This window comes from Symphodus melops (assembly GCF_947650265.1).
Source record: "Symphodus melops genome assembly, chromosome: 8".
Lineage (NCBI taxonomy): Eukaryota > Metazoa > Chordata > Actinopteri > Labriformes > Labridae > Symphodus > Symphodus melops.
Genome location: NC_136698.1, coordinates 23,503,194 through 23,519,821, shown reverse-complemented (window position 1 = coordinate 23,519,821; position 16,628 = coordinate 23,503,194). Strand labels below are relative to the sequence as shown.

At 39.3% G+C, this 16,628-nt stretch overlaps 1 protein-coding gene across 2 annotated transcripts in view; it reads right to left on the bottom strand.

Annotated features, from left to right (window-relative positions):
* barhl2 (BarH-like homeobox 2) overlaps nucleotides 1–14,097 on the bottom strand; it is a 60,378-nt gene extending 46,281 nt beyond the window's left edge. The window contains exon 1 of one of the 2 annotated variants that reach the window (XM_079349905.1): nucleotides 13,906–14,097. The gene's annotated coding sequence lies outside the window, so the exon portion shown is untranslated. The remainder of the gene's footprint in view (nucleotides 1–13,905) is intronic. The other variant, XM_079349904.1, reaches the window with a different exon arrangement.
* Between the last annotated feature and the right edge of the window lie 2,531 nt (nucleotides 14,098–16,628).

The window sequence follows — 16,628 nt, the reverse complement described above, 5'->3', positions numbered from 1 at the left end:
GGGCTTGTTTTCCCCTCGGTGGGACGGATGGGAACCAGCTTGAAAATTTGCATTTACATGATCTGGCTGAGCAGCTTATTAGATCTGGATATTTATTTTCCACTTAAAGCGATGTTTGATTACACTTTAATAAAGAAGAGGAAAAGCTCTGAGCTGGCTGGGACTAACTGATCCTGCTCGGTGGTTTCTGTGGGATTTTGTGTAATAAAATGAGACGGACAAAAGATGACGGAGCAACAATCAGGGAGTGCAGAGGGGAGACCCTGTAAAAATGTGTTCCCTTGATAAACTGTTATTGTAAGACAGAAGGCAAGCATAAAGGATAATGAAGAGATTTAAAACACTGAGATCAGACATAGAGACTTGTGACAGGTTGATCCTGCTGTTAGGAAGAACAAACCAAAACAGCCTGCTCATAAAACATGTCATGATCTCCAAGAATGGCAACAAGCGCACCAGCGATGTCTCTGTCTAAAAGCAAGCACACAGACAACCACAAATTAGAGCCAGTGGTCCAAATGTAGGTTACTTCTAAGAGACAAGGGTTTCATTTGAGTGATATAAACAAACAAACACTGAGCTTTTACGCAAGAGAAGGTGTTTGTAAGGGGTGTTCGTGACATCACGATATGATTAATAATGTTAAATAATCTGTCCATTAAAACAATGTGCAATACTCTTGGAATATTCTTCATACTGCACTTAAAATGTTGCTTGTCTTTGACTCTCTGCACTTTGGTACAGTACATAAGTTTTTGAGTTATCTGCACTTTATACATTTCTTATTCTTCATTTACATGTGCATGGACCGTAGCTGTATTTATTCTAAACTATTTCTTCTATTTATTGCTCTTATTTACATTCTGTATTTTATTCTTGTTTATATGTATATTACGATATTTATGCTACTATATTCATGTAAGAGCAACTGTTGCGGCCAAAATTCCCCGTGTGTATTAACAGAGTATTTCTGACTCTGATTCCAACATTGATTCTTTGAACAGCAATACAATATTTAGTTATTGCAACATCTGCAATGATACTCAGGGGCGTACGATCGACTTCAGTTAACATTGTGTAGACATTTGACACAACTGTTGACACCAGAGATGTGAACACAAGCACTGACTATAGAAAGGCTTGTTACCCAGTAGTCACCAAAGCATTGAAAGGATTATTTCACAAGTCAAATATTTTTTGAACATTTTTGAACTGAAATAGAATTTTTTTAAATGTAGACGTTCAGATTATGTCTCAGAATCTCTAAAATAAACTAATATCACTGTTCTCTAAATGTCGGTCCATACTTCAAGTTTAAAGTGGGAAAAGCCTTAAAAAAGAGTCTTTAAGTTTTGACAAAAAAATGTAGCGTGGCCTGAAAATACTATGATAGTATTTTGTGAGCATTTTTTTCAAAAAAGAAACAAAGACCTCTCAGAGTCAGAGATAAGAAGTACATACCATTCATCATAGGCCTCTTTAACAATACCATGTTTCATCTGTTGAAGAGAATCTTTGTCCATATCCTCACTCTGAATGTTTTCATGTACTTTTAATGTACTTTTGTTACACAACTACAGTCTGAATTTTTTAAAATAAAGTCTAAAGTTAAAAAAACTCTAAATTGGTTCAACGACTTTTGAATGGAGAGTAAGCGCCTTCAGGGCCAAAGGTAAAAACTTCAGGATAATGGTTATTGAATAACGATTGACGCAGACTGTACAAAGATGACAGGACATATGGGAATATAAAACAAATGAGGTTGTCAGTCGAAGCAAACATGGAAATACGAGGAGACCTACAAGCTGTAATTGCTTATGGACATTTGCTTTAAGTCAAGTGATGTTGCACTTGATTGAATCAATATTTGCCTTGAAAAGTCATTCATAACCGAGTCACAGTTGATAAATAAGTCAGCGACGGGGGAGGATCTCTGGTGTACAGGAAGAGGTCATGATCTGGGGAGGGGGCGGTGTAGGCGGCGTGTGTTTTAATGGACACACTGGGTCATTTCTGGATTTCAAAGACGATGCATGTGATCCAGACAATAGGCTTATTAAAGCCACAGACACCACAGACAGTGTGAGAAGTGGATCTCCACATTCTATGAGAGACACTATAACATTTTGTGGGGTGTGTTTTTTTTTTGTTGGTGGGGGGGGGGCTGCTCGAGCTGCTGCACAGATAAAAGATCAATAATAGATCAACTAAAATAAAATGATCTTACCAAAGGATATGATGCAAGACATTACTAAACAAAATGATACGGTTGACTTTTTATCGTTAAAGGTTGATATCTAACACTTTTTAAAATGATGAATATGAATACAAACTTGGACAGTGGACAGACACCTTTCCTATACAACACAAACCTATAATCCATGTCCTCCTGTAACTGCAGCCCGTTGTCCAGCAAGCAGCACAGAGAAAATGCAGAGGTGAGCCTTTGGCCTGGAGTGCCCCTCATTTAAGACGATCGACTAAATCAATAAAATGAAGTATGTTTCCTCGCTCTTTTGGCTCTGTTCCTGCTCCTCAAGCATTCCCTCAAGTAACCCACTCCAGCTGAGTTCAGTTACCACGGCTCTTCCCCCATGTGTATACATCCTCAACCACTCTGTCTTCCCCTCAGCAAATTGAAAACTCCACCAACACAAACTATCTGCTCTGCTCTGCTCTCAATGGTGAACACAGTGGTGAAAAACAACCAAGTCTCCACACAAGTGCAAGAGAACAATCTCAATAGCTTCTGTTTTGAGACTAAGACTTTAACTTCTGCAATGATTGTTGTTGTTCATTACGCCCCTACCAAGGAAATGGTAAAACCTTAACCACAAGGGCAGAGGAAGTGTTTTAGAGGGAACATATTATACAAAAAAACAAGTGTTTGACAGTGTTTTTAAACATATATTTTGGTCGACCCAAAAAATGTGAAATAAACCGATCCAGTTCTTTGTTTGTGGTGTGCATAAGTCTTACAACACAGAGAAAAATGCTCCGTTTGAAATATGCTTACCTTGTGATGTCACAGTGGGATTCTGGTAAAAAAAAAAAAACCCTGACCTCCCCTGCTATCTCCACCCATGGACTCCACCCCCAGCTTGGAGCTAACGCGAATTTCGGCTGTGTTTTATTTTTGCTCAAAACGTCTGTAAGCCCGCCTACCCTAAGCCCCGACATGATTGGCTGTTCGACGTCTATTTCTTTTTCTTTTTAATGTCGGGCGGCAACGAGCGTTCGATGCACATTAGCCTCCCCCTGTTTACCAGTGGTTGGGCGGTTTAATTACAGTTTAAATTCTATTGAACTTTTATCCAACATTTTTTATATTTATGGTAAGAAAAATTATATTGCGATAATTATCATTATCGTTTTATCGCCCAGGCCTACTTTCAGTCAACATAACAACAGGCTGAGAGCTGAGGCAGGTTTTAAGCCTCTTGACGCGTCAATCAGCTCAGGTACATGCCTTAATTTGAATAACATATATCATTTAAAAACATCTAAATGGATGAGTCTTTAAAAAATTCCCCCCCTCAGAGTGTGCTGGTTTTGACATGAGCTTATCAGACCAGGCTGCAAACCTGTTCTGTGAAAAAAAAATTAAAAATTAAAAATGCTTTTTAGAATAAATATGTACGACTTCTGGTGCTTCTTCAGCTAGCCTCAAACGCACACTTAACTTGCAGGATTTTGCACTTCTGCAAAGGCTTCTTTTTTTTTTTTTTAATCACAAGAGGTTCTCACTTGGGTGATACCCAATAAAAACTCCCCTGTGCTTATACATCATAAACTCATGAGTTTCTTAAATCAGACTTCTTAAATCAGACTGAATAAATAAATTTAAAAAAATTCTAACTTGCTGCTTACTGTAGGGCTTCCATATAAACCAGAGTATTGGACAAATTTTGGCCCAATGACCGTACTCGATGCGTCATCAGAGTTATTTCGAGTTCTTCCAATTTAACATCTAGGGAACTTGACCTGTCTGAACCAAATGTATTTCCAATAAATGTAATGATTGTCGAAGAATTTCACTAAAACCAATTATGTAAACATCACGGAGGAGGAGTGAAAATAATGATTATATCCACATTAACAGTGAACCCTTATGAGAACATCTGCGCTAATAAATTTAATTTGCACTAAATTTAAAATCAGTTGATTTAAAACAACCAAAGATTCATCCTCTGAGGTACACAAGTATCTTCAAAACATTTGATTTAAATATATTAAAAACTTACAAAAGAAGTAACTTTGAGCAACATGAAAGGTTCCTTTGAGTTTGCAATCTCTACGACTTTTCCTCTCGCACCATTTCCTGTTGACTTCTCTCTGCTACAAAGTATAACCTCGTGACCTAAAAAGCAAAAACATCATAAAGCTTTTAAAAAAAAAACAGATTAAGCCTCATCACTACAAAGCTGTTCTAAAAAACATAAACAAAGCTTTGAACTAAACCTTCACCAGATTCAACAGAGGTGCTTCTTTCTCTTTTTGAATTCCCAGTATGCCCAATTAGCCAGCACCTTGCTGGGTGTGCACCATCACTATTGGTTATTGTACAACAGGAAGAAGGAGGGAATAAATTCAGGGATTTGAGCTATTTGAATGACACAAAGACATCCCCCGGCTGTTTACCAATCCATATGAAAATCAATCAACGGGAAAATACTCAAGGTGCTGAAAACTGCTATTCTGTTTCACAAGATGATATATTTAAAATCAATTGTATTGTTACAACTTTATTATCATAAACACTTGAACCATTTACAAGGAAGTGGATTATGTTTAACACTTGTATGTTTTCTTGTCCAGAAGCCTTGCTGCTAAACAAGGTATCTACTCAGGAGTTGAACACAAGTTGCTTAATACAAGTGTGTAGCTAATTGACTTGTAGCCGACTCAAATCTGTACACACCTAGGACACAGATCAAACTACAACCGCGAGTAAGCAAAAAGACAGGAAACAGTTTCCCTCTGGAAAAAAATTAGAAGATTGATTGGGCTCTCAAATCTGTAGGACACATAGAAAACGTCTTAAAGAGTATTAGCTTAGCTTAGCAAAACTTTAGTAAACAGATCCCCAGACCCCAACGCAGGTTAAATATGTCTACGGCCCACTAACAACTTTAACTATCATATTGTATCTCTTCTGCTTTGTAAAAACACTTTGTGGTTATTTGTGTGAAGGAAATATATGTACACTTGTCAAACCTTTAAGTTTCTGCTTTAGTGTGTGTTTTTGAAACGTGTCTTTGACTACTCTTCTTTTAGCTTCTGTTTTCATTTTAGCTTTTCTTTGAATTTCAACTGTTTGTTATAATAACTTTCAAATGCCCTCTTTTTAATGTCTTCTTTTCCCTTTGACATATTGTTTTGATGTCATGTGGGGAGGGCTTTGAATGGCCTTATTAGTGAAAGGTTGTGATAAATATTGAATGAATACTGTTATAAACACACTTGCCTTGTGTAGCTCATCATTGTCATTAAGAAATTAAAAACATGAATACACTTTGAAGGCAAGGTTGATCACTTTATATGTTTATAAAACTAGCAGGATTTTGAAAGTAGTATTCCCTCAGTGCTCCATCCACACTTAACCCCTCCCCTCTGTGGTCCCTCAAAAGCCACGCCCCTCTCTTACAAGCGCCATTGCTCCAATAGCGAACCTCAACAACTAACACTAATCTTGATGCATGTAAAAAAAACGTGTAGATTTACTACTCACAAGAGCTAACGACAAACTCAGTGTGGGCTCATGCACGTATGGGGTAGAGAATGAGCAGGGAGACAGGGACATGTGATTGGTTCATCAGATTGACCTGTGGCAGAAGTTTTTACAGGCTTACAACTGCTACACACAAGACAGATTTTCTTTGTTCCTTTTCCAGAGCACATGGTTTATTAATCTCTCTCAGGACATAAAGGCAATTTCAACTAACATCTTAAAAATTCTATGTAGAAAAAAGTACCAACCTTGCCTTTAATCGCCAATTTTTCAACAAGTTCAATACTGTAACATTGATGCAATATTATGAATTGTTGTCTGTCAAAACTTGTGCTACAGCGTTGTTGAGCTGCATCAAGGATTTAATGTATTATGGAGGTCTAAGCTTCTTGTCATTGTCGTAGTAGTTTTATTGCTGTTCATTCATTTACATTCTTCTCTTCTTTTTTCGATTCATGTCTGGTTGCCGCTGTGTCCACTGCTTGGCATTTTAACAACACAATAGTTTTATATTATGATTTAATTAAAAGCTGTAAACACTCAGAGAAAGGTCTGAGCTGTTTATGCCGATGTTAAACATTTGGATTTAAAAGAATAATTGGGTACTTAAGTTAGAACAACAGAATAACAGCATGTAGTTTCTGTGTCATCATAAATTAAAATAATAAGCTGCTGTTGTTTTCCTTAAAGGAACATTTGACTATTTCTGCTCTGTTAAACGATTTAAAATACCTCTCCTCTGAGTTCTAATAAGAACTCGATGAGGTGTGAGAGATGGGGGGTGGGGGGGGGTGGCTGAACAAAGCTCAAGTCTGCAAGGTCAAATCTTTGGGTTCATGGACCCCGAGGAGGTAAATTGATTGTTGAGTGTTCGGGGAGGGGCAGGAGGTAAGCATTTAACTGCTGACAGACCAACTCTGGCCCTGCAGGGGAGAGCAGGCAGCACGTTGCCCGACATCCTTTCCACAGGCCTGTGTTCCACAATCCTCTTCTGTTCAATGGGGCAAGACCCGGCGCTTTTGTTACAATTAACCTATTAGAAAAAGCCTTTCATTCGCAGGTGATTCCATACTCCCTTGCCTGCCTCAATAAAACTATTTTGATCGGCCTACAGACGACAGCCTACAGACATTTCCTGGCTAAATACAGTTTGAAGAGGAGGACATTTCATTAAAAGGAAACCGTTCACACTGGCATCAAAACTTGAAAACATTCTGATGACACATTTAGCACACTTTTTACCCTTTATTTTTGGTATAAATGTGTTCTTTTTGCAGAGTATTTGTAGTATAGGCCCTACAATAAAAACAAATGATGCTTGCCCTCGGTGAAAAACATAAAGGTATTTAAAAATTGACCCCAAGGGTCTGCTTTGTCCGTGGCTGGAGGCATTATTATACCCCGGTTGTCACAAAGTACCCCCTCAGGTCATTACTCCTGGGCAGCCACGGACCCTTTGGCAGAGAGAAGCTGAGCTCCATTATGTGGGACGCAGAGAGGGGCTGAGCAAAGAGGAGAGGGGAACAAGGGGGACGAACTGGCCGTGGATCTGAGGAAACAGAGATGTAGCGGGAGATGGTACCGTTCTGATGTGACGTTTTCTGGGGCCTCGCCCAGACCTGGAAGCCGCCCATTTGGGACAGGTTCTAGTGTTAGCTGGCATGTGCTGGCAGAGAAATACTTAACCCAATCAGGAACATAATTGCATATTTTTTCATCTGCTTTTCATTTGATGCATATATTCTCTTTAGTTAAACTATTTCTTTTTTCGCCAGTTCCAGCCCATTGGAGTGAAGATGAGAGTGATCTGCTTTTCAGTGTATTAAATCAAAGCCAAAGCCCATTGTTAAAAAAAACATCAACATCACCATTCAGAGGCCAAACAAAGAAAAATGTGTCAGGCCACACAGCCATCACAATACGCACTGAATAATGTATACTAAAACAATGCATTAGGTCTTTAATATGAAAAGTAGTGTGATCCTCTGCAGCACACGGGCTGCTGTCCTTCAGTTCAGCACTAATATTATTGTCCAGATAAACTGGGTCAAAACAAAAATACAAAGTTCAAGAGTTTACTTTAGTAGGTTTAAGAATTTTGGAGTCATATTGGATTAAATCAGGACTCACATTTTAAACATTTTATCATACAAAACAGACATCAAAGGGATTTAAAGGAGCAGAGAGCGGACGTTCTCGGTCAATCTCAGCTGCATGACCCCGAGTTTAAGATGATCGTGCAACTCACTTGGAGTTTATTACAAAGGACCTTACTTACCAAGTATGTTATATCATATGTCTGCTCTCGCTTTATGTTTTGTATTTGTAGCCCAAAATAATAACTCAACAAAAAAGGCGACTAATGGAGACTGTGAGAGACTCACTGCTGGAAAGTGTGTGTGGTTGTCTATGCTAGGCTAATATAATGAGCTTAATGCTATTCTCAGCAGTGTTATAAAGCCGTTACAAAGGAGCTCATGTTTTGACATGTTTACCAGCTCAGTTTGGTGCATGCTAAATAGCAGGTCAACACAAAGCACAGCTGGAGCTAAGAAGAATGTTTCAAAACACTCAACATCATACTATTTGAACCCCAAGAACAAGATGGGGCTAAATTAAAACGTAAGGAATTAACAAAGTTATAAGGATTCATCCTCCGTTCATCTTGAACGTCTGTATGGAATTCATTTGTAGTTCTCCAAGAGGGGGGCCAAGGCTCGTAACTGACCTGTGTTCCCTCTCCCCCCTGCCCTAACTCTAAATAAAGGCTTAAAAAGCACAAAAACAAGCCTTTAAGAAAACAACGACTTCAGCATTTTGAGAGCATTTGAAGAAAAGCGTTGTGTTCACTGAAGTTTTAGGGCTCCTTTTTCTGGAGTGTCTTTGTAGAAAATTCACTATCTGCCCAAAAGTTGGAAAAACATGCCAAATATAAAAAATGCACCAATCTATTGACAGACTGGACTTTTTCTGATTCTAGTCAATAAAACTTGACCTGACTGCCTTCTCTAATCTGTTGCCACTAAACTGACTTCATCAGGATAAATGATCAGGTCTGTAAGCTGCACTCATTATAAGTGGTTTAGTTAGAGCACCAAACTCTTTGAATTTTTCATACAGCAAACATGACTTTTATTTGACTTAAAAACAACATGATTTGAAAATGTAAACATGGTTGTTACAAGAAAATCGAGTATCAGTAGTAGCAACAACGTTATATAACTTTAAGCTTAATTTTGCTCCAGGGGTCCTGCAGGCTATTCTAAACTACACAGAGGAAAATGAGAAGTTTTTTATAGTCACAAAGAAATGAAGAAAGATAATTCTCAGTTTTTTTTATCATTTGAATGTTGAATATTAAGTGAGATTATTCTGTGTCACTCCTATAAAATGCAAAGGTTTCTGGTTGCGTGATAACATTTAAAGCCAATAATGTGGATCCAATCTTGCACAGTGTAAGCCGTCATGGAAATTATGTAAATGTCTCTGCATGAACGCTGAGGAAATGTAGAACACTGTTGGTTTTAGTGTAATTACTCATTCATTCAGGAGAACCACCATGTACTGTGTTCTCCTGAATCTCTTCCCCCTGTACTGAGCATCACACGTTCACGTCAGGCCGTCAATCAAACATGGCAGCTGTTTAAACTCACTGGGAGAGATGAAAGGTTCTGGCTCCATCACTCAGGCCCCGTTTACCTAAGAGAATGGGAAAGGAGACAGACAAAGCGGGAAAGAGGCCTGTACATTTTTATATTCTGGGCTGTCGAGGATGCTTTCCTATGGCAGGCACACCGACGTGCACACAAACTCGCAGCAGCTCATCGGATGTGTGTGCAGCATGAACACAGACACAAATACACTGCTCCTCAAACTGCAGCGAGGGCCTTTGATGTTCAAGGTGCTGTATCTGTTGTGCATGTCGGTCCTCTCAAATCATTTCCAGCACTGAGAGTAAAACATGGAAACAAAGACAAACAAAGTGTCAAACGACACATCCGGTGTTTCATGTCAGCTGGATTATGGTGACATGGAAGCAGCTTCAGTCTGAACAGACGCAGGACGGGCTAATTGACAGTGGCTGCTGCAGGAGGACGGAGGTTAGAGAGGCAGGAAGTATCCATCTCACACACGGCCCACAGATATAGTGTCTATTTTACACTGTGGTTAAAAAATTACAGGCAACAATTGTATTATTTCAGGACGGATAAAGACTGTAGTGCAGGCTATGATGGAATTTCTGTTAATAAATGTGTAATGTTAATTCACTGTTGCTGATGTCAGTCAGACCTGATACAGTTCAGCTTTGTTTCGAGACCAAGGACAGCTTGGAGAGAGTCAACAGCTCTTCCTGATATCTGCAGGGATGTAGGTGGGTCAATGTGACACGACCCAGATAATGATAATGTCTTCTTCAATATATGCAGAGCCTTTGGAAGTGTCTGGCAGTTATGTTTGCGCACGACACTGAACCACAAGTGTGATGTTAAATCATGTCTCCTGCAGTATTCATCTGATGTATAAACTTTCATCAACGTAAACCATCTGACTCTAAGGAGTCTTATTGTGTGGAGTCAAGTCTTGATCATTTCCTCGACACAATCTTTTGTTTTAAAAAAAATAGTGATGAAATAAACTTTGAACTTTTTGAGATTTTAACGCACAGTATGTCAATTCAACCACCAGGGGGATCTTCTTCAAAACAATAAGAAAAGATGGCAACAAAGCTGGTGGGGAATCATGGGAGTGATTCTCTCTGAACGGCCTGGCTGAACAGGCCAGAGTGGGAACTTTCTCATTGCTGTTTAACTAAATATCTTTTGTACACTGTGTTTTGCATGTGTACTGTTCTTTTGGTGGGAATTGTGTGCCAGGCAGAAACCGTGCCGCGAAAAAGAATTTCCCCATAGAGACAACAAAGTCTAAGTCAAACTCTGGCGGATATCATGGGCAGAATGAGGCTCATGAAGACAAGCTTCAGCGACTATTACTGAAGTCTTGGCCTGGATGGAGGTCTGTGCCATGCAGGCGCCTTTCCAATTCTTATTAAATAAAATAATTTCCTGTTCTTCTGTTACTTTTTTCTTCCCGTTAAAAATCTGATTGTAATCTGAGTGTAAACTGACTCATAGCGACAAGTTATAATCATGCGTTTCTTTAACTGTACTTCTGTCATGGCCAGAAAACTCGGACACATTTTTGATCTCAACTTTCTCCTGGTTAAACAAATAAAAATCAAATAAAAATCAAGGGGACACTGTGGGTGTCGCTGTATTTATGTATATGCTACTTGAATGTTTTATTCTTTGTCAATTAAAGAATAAAACGATAAAATACATAAAGATGAACTCAAATCAAATTGAATTGTGAGGTTGTGGACAATAGCCAGCTCTTCAGTTCATTCTACTTTCAGGCCTGTGATTGAAACATAACCAATGACTCCATCAGTGTCTGTCTCCTAAAGGACAGCTGTGACTTTCAGCTCCACTAATAACTGCTCACTTCAGTGTGAAACAACACAAAGGCATCCGTTTCGTACCGTGTGCCAACAGCCGCCTCGGAAATGATAATGACATGACTGTGAAAGGTGTGCGGGAACAACATCTCGCTCTCATTTATAAATCACTTCAAAAAATGATAACAGACGCTAACATAAATTTGACAATTATTGGCTGAGGGGAAACTTTTCAAATAAACAGGTTTATGGTAAGTCATATCACTTGGCAGTTGATCATCATGATCGCTCCTGGATTGTCCCAGAAGGTGGCATATTTATTAGTATGCAACAGATGGGGAGCATGCGTTTTCCTTGCTAAGGCTTGTGAAATTGGTCTTTTGGTAGCAGTATAAATATGATGAACTGTGGTGAATAACAGGCACTGGCTGCAACACAAGGACAAAATGTCCAAATGAGCAGCAAAAGCTGTGCTGCTAGCTACTTTACAGCAGTGCCATCAATGATTGATCTACACCCCGCTGAGCCACTACAGGAAACAAAGTATAGAGCCTATAATTTAGTTGGAAAACAATGCATGAGACCGTCGGCTTGTGCATCCATTTCAGCACAAGCATTCCCTGGTGCAGATAGATCATTAAAGTAGCAGGCGCTTTGCAATATGGTGCAGTCAATGTCACTGAAAAGATGGGACAATAAAGTGAGGTAGGGGGTTGCAACAGCAGGGAGAGAGCATGGAGATGTATTAATGTCACATAGGCTTTAGCCTGCCTCCTTAAGCCCTGCGAAGAGTCACCCAAGCCAATTTCCATTATCATATTGATTGAAATAGTTCATCATAGTGTAATTTTAGGTTTATCGCCACCCGGTTGGGAATAAGACCAAAGCATTATCCAACAAAAGCTATTGTTCCAGGGGACGTTTCGCTGTTCCAGTTCATTGATGGAGTTGATTAAGTTTAAATGAAGCAGACACTGGATAAAAGTGAGGGTATTGACCAGCGAGCGCTGCGCCGCGCTTGAGAAAGCCTGATACATGCGGAAAAGCAAGATTTGCTAAATGCTCTAATCTTCAATCAAATCTAACATCAATACAGACAAAGTTTGGTAATGAGAGATTCAATGAAGCATGCAGCAGAGAGAATTAATCCCCCTCGCCTAAACTGAGTTCAACTTTGAAGCTTGCTCCTCAGGATAGATAGTTATCTAAATGCTAAATAAGAATCGTATTGTACTTTTCACAGCATACTAATCATTTGTTCATTTTGTCTCCATTATTTGTTCTCTCACACATCCCGCTTGTTGATCTGGTGATTAGATCAACCTTGGATAGTGGAGGGGAATGGAATAATGAGGCTGCCGGGGAGATTTGATGCCCAGCAGCACGTAATGTTCGGGCCTGCGGGGCGACACGACCACTGTGTAACTGTAACTGCTCACAACGGGGGGAAACACGGCTGAGAATGAAGAGCATTAAATGTGTAGTTTAAAAAATGTTTCACACAGGTCTGATCTATAGGTTATGACTAAATCATAGTTTGTGGTTTACTTGGGTGCAGACAGACTAATTCTCACTTAGGATTCTTATTTGACAAAATTAGCAATTATGCGTCAGTGTTTTTCTATACATGCACATCTTCACAGTCTGTTTCTCTATTTTAACAGGCTCAGACCAATTCAAATCCTGAACAGACATTTAAATACTCATATTTACCTGATATCGTTTATCCATTATAAAAAATTTAAAAAAAAAAGAAAACTTGAATGAGAACTTTAATTTTAATTTAAACTTTAAATAAACTTTAAAAGAAACATGTTTTGAGGGGTGTTGATGGCGTAGTGTTGACGTAGTGCCCCATTTAAGATGAGTATAGTCCTGGTTCAAATCCAACCCATGGTTCTTTAGAACCTCTCTTTACCAATTTCCTACTTTCTCCTATCCTAATAAAAACGCACGAAAACCCAAATATAAATCCTAACAAAGTTTGTCCAAAATATGCAAAATTGATAAAAACCTAAATCTTTTGTAGAATCTGTGAGTAGAGGAATATTTTCTTTCCAAAGGTTTAACTACTGGACACAAGATGTCTTTAGTCTGCTCTGTATAAATATGCTATGGAACCTCTACATTTCACAGAACTTGTGGTAAAGTTGTTTACTCGACGACAAGTGGCTCAAGCTGAAGATACTTGTCTTGAACTGTGATTTGAGGTTAACTCATAGAAACTTTTCCCCTTCAGCAATGACAAACTCCACACACTCACACGCACATGTCTCTGCACAGTTAAGGTGAACCAAAGTTTAGCAACAATGTGGACAACACATTTCAGAGTGAAAGGGACAAAAAATGAACCACTGTTGGACTTTTTTGTGACCATCTTTTTCCAGTTCTCTATGCATTGACCTGTTATCAGGTCATATGCATATAGTTTCCAGACTTAAGCTTGTTCAGGCCTGAAGAAATACAACGACTGACTATTTCACAAACAAACATGGGCAGCAGAGATATTTATGTGTTCCTTAAAGAAAGATTGTGACCTCTCAGAGTTATTTTGAGACCTTTGTGGGGCCTCGACCCTACGGTTGGAAACCAAATCTACAAGCTTTTATAAGTTCTGGCACAAGGTAGTGCAGAGTTAAAAAGCCATACAATTCTCAACCAATGTTGGTTTTATTCACAGTTTGATTCAGGTAGAGACAAGAGAGTAAAGTCAGTGTACCTTCTCTTCATTTCGTCTGAAGCCCCTCCAACGTCCACGTCAAGAAATCCACCGAAACGTCCACGCAGAATCAACGCATTTCTCATTTTGCAGTTCTTGGCACTAACTTTCCAACATGTTTTCGGTCCAACCAGACTTCAGTCACGCTGACTTAATAATAATTTTTTTTTTTAAAAACACAGAAATCCCCATTCAGAGCCTTGCACTTAAACGCCCAAATCATCTTGTTTACCTGCATTTCCTGGGTTCACATGACGTCAGAGTCCAATTTGGCATCGCGTGACTTTTAAAATTTAGGTAAGAAGAAAGGCAAGAATTATTTTTTTAAGATGAATGTAAAGAAGAGCAAGAACTAATGAATTGATAAATGTATTTATCCACCCCTATTACTGACTCATTTGTTTATTTAGGCCTGTTTATTTACTTATTATAAAGAGGATCTTGGTTGTTGTGGCGGCCGAAGGTTCGGTCGCATTTTAAAATGTTGCACTTAAATACAGTTTTTTGTTCTCGGTGTTTATCCACTTCTGGTCCTCTTAAATAAACTCATGGAGTGTTTAACACTTAGAGAATGTATGCAATTGATGTTATAAGTGTAGTTACATTTTCGGAATACTATTGGTTTATATTTGCACATTTTTAGAAATGTAACACCTCCGTGGAGCTTTGTGGTCGGCCTGAGGACCCGTCCATCTGCAGTATGAGGTGGTGTTTATAGATAATAAGGTGAGTGTGGGTTTGTATGGCTGCTGTATGTAGGCCTGCAGTGGATCAGCCTCCTGAAAGGTGACTGAGTGGAGGCTGTGAGGCTGCTGCTGACATGCAGCCTGGTAGCACATAACAGGTGACAACTCCCTGCACTTGAAGTAAATGTTACACATGCCTTGTGAGGTTCTTCTTTTTTAGAAAAGGCTTCCTGCTGGCGACACCCAAATCCACAGTGCGTCACTGCGCATCAAGACATACTTTTCTCGGGTTTAATTTCTATTTTAGAAATAAAATATAATAATGACAACTGTGCACCAAATCCGTCATGTTTATCACACTATGAATTGTGTTTTTAATGTGCGTCTATACCCCTTGAAACATCTAAATAAAGATTTCTAGTGCCACCCATTGGGTCTTAAGCAGGCCAGAGTTGATATCAGTTTGTCTTAACTTCCTCTGTTTATTTCCACATGCCACCTCATTATTTGCGTTTACTTTCTACAGGATGACGTTAAGTGTTGTCAACGGCGCAGAGTGGATTTTTCCAAACCTGTGTTTTTTGTTTTTTTTTCATTGTTGAGATATGAGCTGTGGGACATGAAGTCTGAGCTGTGTGTTGTCAGGATCCCATCTAATCTGCATGTTTGTTTCTTAAACAGGGCATGTTCACTTATCCCCATTTCTCTCTCAGCAAATCGACTGGAGATGCAACCCGGGAGAAGTGCAATAAAACAAACTCTTGCTCTCAAAGGTGCGCGCGGCTTTGTACCGGCGCGTTTTGCCTGTTAGCTGCACATCCTCCGTCTTTTCATCTGTCAGTTATTCCCCCTCATGTTTTGTCATTTGCTCTGTATATTCATTTTGTCGCCTGGTATTTTTTTCTGTGCCTGCATACACCCGCGGTTGTAATTAAATTTCTGCCTCAAATGCGACAAAGGCAAAGATTTTATTTTTTTTGTTCTGGGATATGTTTGATGTGATGTTGAGATAATCTGTGCAGCTCATGCAGACTTGAGCCTGCGTCCTGTGAGCAAGGCGTGGATGTGAGGTTTCAGGAGCCTCTGCAGATTGATACAAATAGAGAGGAATCACCTGCAAAAACATGGCCTTTAAGGAAGGACTGGAAGTCAGCATCCCTGCTTTGAGCTCACGGCTTTTCACTTTGCAAAAGAAGGAAAATATCCCACCTGGCTGCAGTAGGTTAATGAGTGAAAAATCAGTGCAGGAATTTTGTACCGGCTTAAACATCCACAATAAACTGTGCGTATGTATGGCTCAGACTGTATTAAATGTATAAGAACACACACAAATGCAACATTATGAAATGATCCAGGATTTTAATTTGAAATGCTTCTCCTTTAATTTCCAGCGATTATGCTATTTTTGTCCCATTTATTTCATTATTATTGTCTGTATCTATTTCAGTGTAACCACTTTGTGTTGATGGGTTTCTTTCTCGGGTCTCTCAGAACGAAATGAGCAGCGTCCCCTACCGTCTAAAGTTGGAAGCGCACCGTTGCACCGGCACATAAAGCTTATGGGCCCGGTGGTTACCAAACAGTTTGTAATCCCATTGTGCCGTTTCACACCTCCTCTAAGTGATTACTAGATACAATCACTATCGTAAATATTCACTTTTCGTGTGAATGATTGAGGGATTTAAAGAACATGATTTTCTTTCTTTGTGTGAAATAGGAGGGGAGGTGTGGTGCAAAGATGGACAATATATGACTATGTGTCTCTAGATGGAGGAGCATTATAAAAAGGAAAGCGGTTTCAGTAGTCTGAGTTAAATATGATGGATCACTTAAGACATTTGGGCACAAAAACAGACACGTTAAGATCTGGATTTTTTTTCTCGTCAGTTTATTCTTTGGCTGTACCCGAAATCCTGCCTGACTCGTCATTTCTGGCTCATATTCTACATTTCTCCCCTCATCCAAATCAAATCCCTCTGTGCGCTCTTACACGGCCTGTCAAGCCTCCAGTTTAGTGATGTAAAAAAAAGGAGGTCA